This window comes from Zingiber officinale, chromosome 8B (genome assembly GCF_018446385.1).
Source record: "Zingiber officinale cultivar Zhangliang chromosome 8B, Zo_v1.1, whole genome shotgun sequence".
NCBI classification, from domain to species: domain Eukaryota; kingdom Viridiplantae; phylum Streptophyta; class Magnoliopsida; order Zingiberales; family Zingiberaceae; genus Zingiber; species Zingiber officinale.
Genome location: NC_056001.1, coordinates 82,668,539 through 82,679,755, shown reverse-complemented (window position 1 = coordinate 82,679,755; position 11,217 = coordinate 82,668,539). Strand labels below are relative to the sequence as shown.

At 37.2% G+C, this 11,217-nt stretch overlaps 1 long non-coding RNA gene across 1 annotated transcript; it reads right to left on the bottom strand.

Moving 5' to 3' along the window:
* Positions 1-894: 894 nt before the first annotated feature.
* On the bottom strand, positions 895-1,433 carry LOC122014464. The gene is made up of 3 exons (XR_006120683.1): positions 1,369-1,433; positions 1,108-1,183; positions 895-930 (listed from the first exon to the last, which is right to left on the bottom strand). It is a non-coding gene; the product is annotated as an uncharacterized LOC122014464 (long non-coding RNA).
* Positions 1,434-11,217: the final 9,784 nt, after the last annotated feature.

Here is an 11,217-nt window from a genome sequence, read left to right as displayed (position 1 = left end):
ACTTTCTCATGGCGGGTCATTCAGTATACGTTCTCTAATGTATACCCATGTGTCAACTTGATATCTCTATATCCATGACTTGTGAGATCAAGTGATCGAGTTGACCTACATGCTAGTCTTATTGCATTAACATTGTCCCTGAATGTTAATACTCGACTAGGAATGATTAAGAGTAGTGTTCCCTATATCATCTCACTATCGATTCAACCAATCGATTGATATAGGTAAGAACCTTCTACTCAAGGACGTTATTATACTTAGTTTATTTGACACCAATACAAGTAAGTATAATAACCAAAAAACTAAATGCCTTTATTTATATAGAATATGATACAACAAGTCCAAAAATACAATCATAAAATGATTGGCTCTAGGGCTCTAGCTAACAAAAAAGATAATAGATATTGTGCACATCAAGTCAATATCCACAAATTACACATTACTATTTTTCTTAGAACATCAAAAGGTAATAGATAGTACACAAATATTTTTCTTGCTGGTGCCAACGTTATCCTTCTTGCTCTGTGCAGAGATTTAACTAAATCTTCTCTAGTGTTCTCTTCCCCTTCAGCTACTCACATTTCCAGCTTTTGAAATAGCACTCGGTAAACGTATGATTACAGAATCCCTGGAAATTCAAAGACTGGATTGCTTTGTCTCCATCTCGAAGCCACATAAGATCATCTCTCCCACCTAAGCATATAGGTGACAGAAGTGAGATGGCAGTAACAAGGAGTTCATACCTGTTTAGTTAAGATTCAGCAAGCAAACATGATATGTACCATGCAGTGAGGGCAAGTCAGAAGGCCAAGGGCGCTTGAGCCTAAGTGGAAAGGAAGATGGATACATTGGAAACATTGTTAAAGGCTCAATCTCCCAAAGAGAGACTCTAGGCTGCCTCTCTCCAGAAGTTGACTCATCCCAGCCAACCTACAAGAAAAGCCAGATTCAGTTTCAAGAGGAAGTGGCAAATTAAGAACTTAGCGGTGGCATTCAAGAAACATTAATGGATTGCAACACTTTTACATGTTACTATAAAAGCTAGAAAACGGTTATCACATGGCAGGTTTGCTGAAGAGGAAAGTCAGAAAACTTCAGTATATATACCTTCACAGAGCGCCAATATGAATTTGGCCATCGGACAGGATCTAGATCACTTATCCCTGTGACAGTGCCCATATATCTAATAATAAAACGACAAGGCAATTAGAAGCTACTGTGCATTAAAAAGCCTGTGACAAAATAATATAGATGCTTTTAATATAAATAGGGGAAAGCAATACTCAATTGCACATCAGATAGCTAATGGATATTCCAACAACAAAAAGAAAAATGCAACTCAGGAATGAGAAAGGCTACAGTACCAACCTGCGCACACTAGACTCCTCAATTTCAAATAGCATTCTAAAACGCATGCCGATGGAAACACGAGTGTGATATACTGCTTTGACATACTTATCTAGAGGGATGACAAACTTTGAAGGGCTTGCCCTGATAGCAAAGATTATGCTCAGAGTTATAACTCCTACAACAATAAAGGCAAAATTGTGCTGAAGCAATTACCCAAATTGAGTCTACAACTCCATTGATTGAACCAAACAGAAAGAGATGGTCAAATAAACTCTTTCTCTAAAAGCTTTCTTTTTTAGATCTTTCAGAGCATGAACTATTTATGGTTCTAAATTGTGCTGAAGCAATTTTCCTTGCATGGAAGTTGACCTGGCAAAATCAAATAAATGAATAACAACAACTGATGGTCAATTATTTTTAGAATAGCTTGGCACCCGTGAATCTAATAATCAGTATCTATTCATAGAACACAACAATTAAGGCTCTTTATTCAAGCTTCTTCAACAATTCAAATGCTTGATCTAGTCTTCCTAAATAGAAGTTAGCCTTTGCCTTTAGGAGCCAACGCCAGTGATATAGAAGAAAAAAAAATACTACAAAAGTTGCTAAAAGGCCAAAAAGAACGACATCCACTCATCACTTTGTTGTCTCAAACTCTATATCGAGCATTGGTCTTCAAGGAACAAGCCCAAGGTTTCGCATAACTAAAAACGCATTGCATAAGATACAACAATATTAAAACAAACTGGGTTTTTAGAATAATGTAAAGGGAACAACAACGCCGGAACAATGCAGAGGGACTTTGGATGTCAACCTGGAGTGTTGGAGTGTCAGTGCTTGAATTTGTGTTAAAAGGGTTATCTCTCACAGGCAACTCAATTTTGCTGATAGAATCACACGAATTTTGAAGAAGTATCAATAAAGAACTTACCATAAATCTATGTGGTTAGTGACAAATTTGTTAATCATCAGCACATTGCTAACATGATGTGAGGAATTAATATTTATACAGTGCAGAAACCATGTCAAAGACCCCATCCTAGAATTTCATACAATATTAGCAACAAGAATAACATTTCTGAAGCTAACATCAATGTGTATTCAATAAGTAGATGACCACTTTTTGTGTGATTGTTGCTTAATTTTAGCCAAACAAGGGACTATAACTCATACTCATAAATCTACACGGCTCAAGCATAACTAAGCAGATCCAACACTAAGTTTTATAAAACAAAGTAGCTTCAAAATGGGTGCCAACACATAATATATTTGTTGGTTTCTTCAGCAAGCTCCATTCGACTAATAGTGACTTAAATGAAACATTTCGATCATCCATGCACCAGCATACCTAAGTCATTGTTGTTCATGCCTTTCTTCCAACAACATACTCTCGATTAGTTGTGAGAACCAAACCATCAAAAATCAGCAGGTAACTCTTTCTTCCAAATATGTTACAAAATAGTTAATTATTATGGTTCATATATGGCTAGAATGAGCCAACAGCAAAGCAGAAATACATATTTTTTCATTTTTCAAATTACTCAAACACTTTTATGTATATCTTAGACACTAAGTGGATTCTTTATATACCTGGACCCTTCAATCAGGTAAAAATGTAATTTGCAAGAGAAACTAAGTATGACGATTATAAGTAAGGTGACTCACTGGTCAGACGCATAAGGGGCAAGAAACACAAAAGTTTATCTCCTTGCAACTTTCTCATAATTACAACTATTATTAATTTATGATCAACAAAAAGGATTTTGAGCCAGAAACATAGAAAATACATAAGCATAATGAATCACACCATCCTTATAATTATAATATCAAAATAGAAAAAAAAAACACCTTTCCTCTTTCTCAAAAATGCACATGATTGAAGAAATTATGAAGAATCAAGAAACATAGAAATAGTTGAAGTTTACACAGGGTGATGCACATATACAAAAATGGAAATAAACCAAAAACACAAGGAGAAAGTGGAAAAAAGGGGGAATACATAAACCAAAAACACAAGGAAAATAAATAAAAAGCACATACCACGTATTGGAACAACTAGGTCCAAATACATTATCAAAGTTATATCTTCTTTCTTTAGTCCGATTTTGTATGAGGTCAAGACAGTCCTTTGACATGTCAAGACCTAAGACAATCAAGCTCTATAAAGTAAGAAACAATCATCTCACGGCTAGACTCTAGAGAGAAAATTTTACTTGACAAAGAATAGGGAAAACATAAATAATCTGTTGTTAACACCTTATCATCCATAACTTGAATAATATGCATGCACTGCTTTTGTTCTACTTCAGTCAATGGCCTACATTTTACTGCCACCTACACAAAGAAACTAGAATGTGGCATTATAGTAACTCTTTTGAAAAATTATCAAACTTTTACTAAATTGAAAGGGATACCAATAAACTTGTAGTCCTTTTTGATGATGGAGCTCTAATGCTTGGCATTGCTGATCAAGTTTCACCAGGAGTAACCTCTACTAAAATAATTATGATACACATTTGAAATCTCAAATGTTTATTTTTTGACAATTTACAAACTTGTTCACCTTCTCCGATACTATCTGCTAGTCTTGTCATTAAACAAAGCTTCAATACTTGTCCAATTGTAGCCAAAGCCAACCAAGGATTGTTGCATGTCAGTATAGAAATTGTTCTATCAAACTCAAACAAGATCTAAAAGAAGAAACCAGTATTGCAAACTAACTTATCAGTCCTGTGCAGAGAAATATTCTCCCATAGTAAATCATCCTCCTACAAGAAATCAAGATCCAATTGCTCAAAATCTCAATTTTGCAACGACATCAGCATACCAACAACCAAAAAGATGGGAATTTGGGACCTGAGGCCTGAGGTATCCAAGTTACGATATGTCGATCCTTCTTCGAGGGGCAGCCGATGAAGGGGGTTCTTGTCAAGGAGGTCGGCCATAAGGTTCCACGCGTAGGGTGAGTGTTGGTCGCTAAGGTAGAGGGATCTTGCCCAATGGAAGAAGCGATGACAACACCTGGCTGGGAGTAAGAGAACTTGAGCACGACCTCCACATCCTGCGAGGAGACACGGACGCCAGTGTTATCAAGGGCACGATCGACTGAGGAAGGGGTGGAGGAGGTGAGGATCTCGAAGAGAAAACAAACAGAGGCTTGATGAGGAGGAGGAGAAGTAGCGGAGGCGAGCGAAGCAGAGAGGTGGGTGGTGGATTGACGAGGAGCGGAGGAAGGAGAGGGAGGAGGGTGATGAGAATTAGGGATTGAGGGTTTGTCGGGCGAGTGAAAAAGTTACGGAGGGAAGAGTGAAGTGTATATGGTGGATGGCGCTCTAGGTTTAGGTTTGGAGGGAAGAGTGAAGTGTTGCAAATTTTGGCTAAGTATTGGTGGAAAAAATAAATTATTTTATTTTGGTTCATTAACATCGGGTTTTAAAAATCGCTGTTAAAATCGGTGCCTATTAACGAAAAAAAGGCGCTCATAGACATCGCCTAAAAAATCGATGTCTATGAGCGAAAATCTGCTCTCATAGACACCGGTTTTTCAAAAACCAGTGTAAAATACTAAAGGACATCGGTTTTTGCTTAAAACCGATGTTGTTCCACCGATGTCTATGAGGGTTTTTCTTGTAGTGTTGGCACTAGTGCAGTGGGAGATTGTTAGTTAGAGCTCTAGAGCCAATCATTTGATGATTGTTGTATGGACTCGTTATATCATATTCTTATGTATATAAAGGCATTTGTTTATGGTTATTATGCTTACTTGTATTGGTGCCAAATAACTAAGTATAATAGCGTCCTTGAGTAGAAGGTTCTTACCTATATCAATCGATTGGTTGAATCGATAGTGAGATGATATAGGGAACACTACTCTTAATCATTCCTAGTCAAGTATTAACATTCAGGGACAATGTTAATGCGACGAGACTAGCATGTAGCTCAACTCGATGACTTGATCTCACAAGTCATGGATATGGAGATATCAAGTTGAAACATGGGTATCCATTGGAGAATGTATACTGAATGACCCGCCATGAGAAAGTATCATGGATCGTTATATGAGTGTCATATACTTTCTCATGTGGCTATTAGTATGACTATTAGTCCTTGGACCTGAAGTCACCATGGTTCCCTACATAATACATAAGGAGTTACATACTTTAGCTTTGTCAAACGTCACCCGTAACTGGGTGGACTATAAAGGCGATTACTGGGTATGTAACGAATTATGCGGAGGGATGTGAGTGATGTAGATGGGGATCTATCCCTCCTATATTACGGGAGTGACATCATTATTCTTGATAGAGTGAGACCACTAAGTGCATGGCCATGCCCAAATTAGTCAATATGAGATGTTGAGCTCATTTGATTGAGTGAGTCTACTTAGGATTTAAGATTTATATTGATTAGAGGATGATACGGTCTATGCCTCATATTGATCAATCTAGATGTCAAGGATAGAAGGACACTTGTCATATTTTGTGAGGGGTCACAATTAGTAGTCACAAGGTGATGTTGGATCTCAACATTCTTGTAACTTGGGTAGTAATGATGTGTTGCTAGATACCGCTCATTACTTATACTTCTAAATGGTTTAGGAGCATTGCCAACGTTACAAGATGGAGATTAGATGGAGATTAGGAGCATTGCTAGATACTTTAGGGTTACACACAAAGGGCAATTAGATGGAGATTAGGTTTATATGATGAACCAAGTGGATTACGTTCATGTGATGAACCAAATTAGATTAAGAGTAATCCAAAGTAAAATAATTGAGTTGGACTCAATTTGGTTCATGTGTTAAATGAGTCTAATTTGGACAAAGACTCATTGAGCCAATTTAATTCAATGAATAGAGATTCATTAAATTAAAATTGACTTGAACCATGGTTAGATTTGATCAACCATGGGAGAGAAGTGGTCAAGTTTGACTTGACTTGAGAGGAAGATGAAAGGTCAAGTTTGACTTGACCATTGCCAGCTCATTTAAGATATACATATGGGTATATTCTCTTTTAGAATAAAAGGGAAATGGAAATAGAACCAAAAAGAAATAAAAAGAAAGAGAAGTTAAGGTTTGAACCATGAACCTCTCATAATAGATAAAGCTAAATTGGTGCATGATAACCACTAGGATCATGAATGATACATGAATAGAAAAGAATGGAAATTGTAGTTAAAAGTAAGAGTATGGTTAAGGAAGGGAGCAAGAGAAAATCAAGTAGCTTTCCTCCTCTTCCTCTTGGTTAAGAAAAGAAGCAAGCAAAAGACAAAGATAAGTTGTCTTTTTCTCCTTCCTTCTTGCTATTTTCGTGGGAATGAAGAGGGTGAGGGAATAGAGGAGTTAAGGGGATGAATTGGGACATTTTTCATCCTCATTGAGAATAAATAGGAATGAGAGAAGAGAAAGGAAAGAAAGTTTGGCTACTTCTTCCTCCTTCTTTCTCCTTCTTCCTCCTCCACCGAGACCTAGAATTCTTCCCTCTCTCATTTCCGAAATCCAAAGCTAAGGTTTTCTTCCTAAGAAAACTAATTCACAAGAAGGAGCCCTCAAGATCTAGGAAGATAAGCTTCTTCTTCCTCTTCACAAGAGTACTTTCTTTTAAGAAAAACTAAGCAAGAAGTTGTAAGTATCCCCTCACCTATAGTACAAGTAGTTCATGTGTTCTTCCATGAGATTAGATTGCTTAAAAACCTAGGGTTATTCTTGAAACTTTCGGCCAAGACATGAATAAAAGACTTAGAGAAGTTTAAGACCTAACTAAGCATGCTCACTATGTTCTTATGATATGTACCCTAGGATAGGAGGTTAGTTAATGTTCTTATGCTTGTATGCTTACTTAAAACATAGATTCATGTTATTAAACTTTCGGCCAAGGTATGAATAAAAGACCTAGGAAAGCTTAAGACCTAAACTAAACATGCTCACTATGTTCTTATGATATGTACCCTATGATAGGAGATTGGTTCGGTGTTCTTATGCTTGTATGCTGCTTAGAACTTAAATTCATGTTCATAAAGATTTCGGCCATGATGGAAATAAATGCCTAGGAAAGGTTAAAAATTTAGTTTACCATGCTCATGATTTGCTTTATGATATGGTATGAAGAGTACTTAGTATTTTCACACTTGTATGTTGATTGGAACCTAAATGCATGCCACCTTAGGGAATTAGGGTTTCGGCCATGATAGAAATGAAGGCCTAGAAGTGTTTAAAATTTGAGCTATCATGCTCATGACTTTCCTTATGAAATTGTATGAAGATTTCTTAGTGTTTCATGCTTGTATGTTGCTTGGAACCTAAATGTATTCCACCTTAGGGTTTCGGCCATGATGGGATTAAAGACCTAGGAGAGCTTAAAAACTTAGTCTAACATGCTCATGACTTTCCTTATGACATGATATGAAGCTAACTTAGGGTTCTCATGCTTGAATGTTGCTTGTAATCTAGATACATGCCCTCTAAGGTTTAAGGGTTTCGGCCATGATGAGTTTTAGGGTTTAAGAAAGCTTAAAATCAAATCTAACATGCTCATGATTTTCCTTATGATATGATATGAAGTTAGCTTAATATTCTTATGCTTGTATGTTGTTTAGAACTTAGTTCATGCTCCTCAAGTTTCGGCCATGACCAAGTTAAAAGACCTAGGAAGCTTAGAACCTAAACTAAACATGCTCATGATGTTCTTTATGGTTTATGATATCAAATTGGTTTAGGGTTCACATGCTTTTATGTTGCTTGTAACCTAGGGTTAGGCTTGGTAACTTTCGGCCATAACAAGACCAAGGACCTAGGAAGCTTGGAACCTAAACTAAACATGCTCATGATGTTCCTTATGGTTTATGATATGAAATTGGTTTAGGGTTCACATGCTTTTATATTGCTTGTAACCTAGGGTTAGGCTTGGTAACTTTCGGCCATAAAAAGACCAAGGACCTAGGAAGCTTGGAACTTAAACTAAACATGCTCATGATGTTCTTTGTGGTGTATGATATGAAATTGGTTTAGGGTTTACAATGCTTTTATGTTACTTAAAACCTAGATACAATACCTTGTATGTTTCGGCCCTCCATGGAATTAGGGTTAGATACCCAATTATGATTTTACTATGTGTCTCCCATGCTATGATATGAATTTGGAGATGCTAGTTAATGTTTTCCATGCATGATTATGTTCCCTATGATATATTATATGCTCATTTATGTATGCTTATGAACCATGCATGATAATGACCCTTATGATGTGTTATATGCTCAAGTATGCATGTTTTATGATATGACAAGTAATATGCTCATTTATGTATGCTTATGAACCATGCATGATGATGACTCTTATGATGTACTACATGCTTAAGTATGCATGCTTTATGATATGACAAGTAAAGGCCTAAGGGTTGCTTCCCTTTTTGTTGGGACTAAGAGCACTCTTTATGATATGACAAGTAAAGGCCTAATAGTTGCTTCCCTTTTTGTTGGGACTAAGAGCACTATTCATGATATGATAAGTAAATAAGACATGCTATTTTACTTTTTATGTGGCTTGTACCGGACCTTAGTGTCCAAGGGATGAGCTCCTTAGTTCGCCCCTAGGTCAACGGACGTAGTACGGACCTAGTATCCCTAGTAGATTCGGGATTAGCTACCCCGTCCTAGGGATTGCGCGCATTTATGTTATGTGGTACATAGCCGGGCCCCCCCTCATGTTGAGATTATGTTTAAGTATTATATGATATGTTTTTAAAAGACATCTTGCACATGACATGACACATGTTTTCAAAAGACATTTGCATATACCTTTATGATACGATATGATATGATGCTCTTTTATGATATGATATGGTATGACCTGATACTCTTTTATTTCATGATATGATATGATATGTTATGATGCTCTTTTATGATATGATATGGTATGACCTGATACTCTTTCATTTCATGATATGATATGATATGTTATGATGCTCTTTTACATGATATGATGTTTAGATGATTATGTCTCCATGTTACATGCTTATGAGATTATGCTATGATATATGATTTTTGTGAGTAGGAAAGGATCTTACTAAGCCTGTGTGCTTATAACTTACTTTCCTTATACCACAGATAAAGGTAAAGGATGGATAAACTAAAGGAGCAGCAGGAGGGGCAAGAGATGTGTGTGGTGGTGGATCGGCTAAGAAATAAAAAAAAAGAGACCTGCTTATGTTATTTTATATTGACATGAACTATGTTTACTTATGTTAATGTTTTGCATTATTACTTAGCACTTATGCATGCTTATGTTAGAAATTGATATCATGACTTCTTAAGTTGAAAATTATGCTCACATGACTATAAATGTGTAGATAGTTAATTATTGTGGTTAAAAGAAAAGAAACATAAAAGAATATAGAAATAAATACTTCCGCTGCTTAGAAATAGATTTATATGCATGTATATTCCCGTAAGTAACCCCGCCACCCAGCAGGTGGAGGGCGGGCGTTACATCCTGTGGCATGGGATTTGGGGTTTCCGCAACGCAAAAAGCGGTTTTTACGGCCCGAAAAATCCAACAACCAAGAGGTTCAAGTCAAATGACATGAACCAAACTATATCTGGCACTGTCGCTTAGGTCATATAAATGACAAACGCTTATCCCAGCTCCATAAAGATGGTTTGCTGGACTCATTTGATTTTGAATCATATGAGACATGCGAGTCATGCCTACTAGGCAAGATGACCAAGACCCACTTTAGTGGACACAGTGAGAGAGCGACTGATTTGTTAGGACTTATACATAGTGATGTATGTGACCCTTTCATTGTCGCTGCCAGGGGTGGTTATAGGTTCTTCATTACATTTACTGATGACTTCAGTAGATATGGTTATGTGTATCTGATGACACATAAGTCAAAATCCTTTGAAAAGTTCAAAAAATTCAAAAATGAAGTACAAAACCAGCTTGGCAAGAGTATTAAAATACTTCGATCAGATCGAGGTGGTGAATACCTTAGCCATGAGTTTCGTGACTATCTAGCTGAGTGTGGGATTCTATCCTAACTCACTCCTCTTGGAACACCACAGTGGAATGGTGTATCCGAAAGGAGGAATCGTACCTTATTAGATATGCTACGATCTATGATGAGTCGCACAGATCTTCCTATATCACTTTGGGGCTATGTTCTAGACACAGCAGCCTTCATACTCAATGGGGTTCCATCCAAGGCTGTGATAAAGACACCATATAGGATATGGACTGGGAGAGATGCCTAGGTGTCTTTTATGAGGATTTGGGGTTGTGAGGCTTACGTTCGACGTCAAGTCTCAGACAAACTGGGACCCAAATATGATAAGTTCTATTTTATTGAATATCCCAAGGAAATGAAGGGATATTACTTCTAGAAAGAGGAGTACGTTCGATCTTGGGTAGTTGTGGCAAAGACTGGGGTATTTCTAGAAAGAGACTTTGTTTCTAGAAACACTAGTGGGAGTACGTTTGATCTTGAAGAAGTTCAAGATATGGACCATAGCACTGAAGCCTTGATGGAAGTTGAACAGGAACCAAAAAGTGTTGTGGATTATGTTGTTCCACAAAGAGTTGAGGAACAACAACCAGTTCAAGTAGACCTACCTCTTCGCAGGTCTGATAGGGTACGTCGTCAGCCTGAGAGATACTCATTTCTCTTGTTTGACCATGATAACGTTGTGCTCATTGAGGATGAGCCTACCTCCTATCAGGAAGTTGTGATGAGCCCAGATTCTGAGAAATGGCTAGAGGCCATGAGATCCGAGATGGAATCCATGTACACCAACCAAGTATGGACTTTGGTTGATCCACCTGAAGGGGTTAAACCCATTGGGTGTAAGTGGGTCTTTAAGAGAAAGACT